The sequence below is a fragment of the Molossus molossus genome, unplaced genomic scaffold (assembly GCF_014108415.1).
Source record: "Molossus molossus isolate mMolMol1 unplaced genomic scaffold, mMolMol1.p scaffold_m16_p_14, whole genome shotgun sequence".
Lineage (NCBI taxonomy): Eukaryota > Metazoa > Chordata > Mammalia > Chiroptera > Molossidae > Molossus > Molossus molossus.
In genome coordinates, this window is record NW_023425349.1 from 67983102 (window position 1) to 67984547 (window position 1446).

The following is a 1446-nucleotide window of genomic DNA, read 5'->3' on the forward strand; positions in this document are numbered from 1 at the left end:
TTTTTTAAATCCTCACCCAAGGATACTTTTTTCTATTTTTATCTTCAGATAGAGTAGGGGGAGAGAGAGAAATATCGACGCAAGAGAGACGCATCAATTGGCTGCCTCCTGCACAACCCTGACCAGGGCAGGAGACTGAACCGCAACCGAGGTACGTGCCCTTGCCGGAATCGAACCTGCAGTCCGTGGACTGACACTCTACCACTGAGCCAAGCTGGCCAGGGCTACATTAGTTATTTTTAAATAACAATACAAGATAGCACCTTTTTTTCCTGTGAAAATAGTGTTTATAAAACAAAAGCCATCAATTTTCCTCTAAATCTTCCCATGATCCCCAAAAAGGAACAGAGGTCTATTTGCTCCATACATGTAATATTACCACACTATTAAATCAGTCTACAAAATATGTTGTTTTGTACTATGCACCAAATCTTCTGCATGTAATTAACAAAGATAGAAGTTTTAATGAGGAGAAGGCTACAGTGAAATAAAGAAAGGAAATGGGAAGGAGAGAAAGGGGACCAAGAAGGGAACACTTCTTGAAGAGAGGGACATAAAAGGTTCTAAATACCATTTGTGGGAGTGGACTAATAGGTACAGGTGGGAAGGATCTTAATTCCTGTTCACATTTCTAAATTCTTTAATTGAATTTTTTTATCATAAAGAGTAGTAACTAATTCACTGATTAATATAAAGCTGTTATCGAAAATATAAAGATCCCAATTAAGTAATTTCTGAGACCTAAAAATATGTTTCTGTCTAGGATGACTTCTTTGCTATCCTCCTCTGGAGTGAGAAGTGAACTCGGAAGTTTCCTAATGGATAAACTCGTAATAGCCAACAACAGGATTTTATTAGTATACTTTGTAGAACAGAGGAAGGAACACAGGCAAATCCTGGTATAGCCACCTGTGTGGCTTCAGACAAATAACCTTTCTGGGCTTCAGTTTCCTTGTCTGTAAAATAGGAATAATAATATATAGCACAGAGCTTGCAAAAAGTAGGTAGGCTATATATGCTGGCTATAAGCATTACTTACATAAGTGTACATTTCTATTTATAAACTAAAAATGGTTTGAGTATGTTTCTGACAGTTGTAACTGTCAGATATATTTTAATATTCAACATCTGAAAATTTTGAAACATAGGTAGAATTAAATAAATGAAGAAATATAGCCGAGCCAATGTGGCTCAGTGTATTAAGCACTGTCCCATGGACTGAGAGGTCCCTGTTCGATTCCTGGTCAGGGCACATGCCCAAGTTGCAGGTTCGAACCCTAGTAGGGGACATGCAGGAGGCAGCTGATTCATGTTTCTCTCTCACATTGATGTTTCTCTCTCTCTCTTCATTTCTCTCCCTAATACAGTGGTTCTCAACCTTCCTAATGCTGCAACCCTTTAATACAGTTCCTCATGTTGTGGTGACCCCCAACCATAAAATTATTT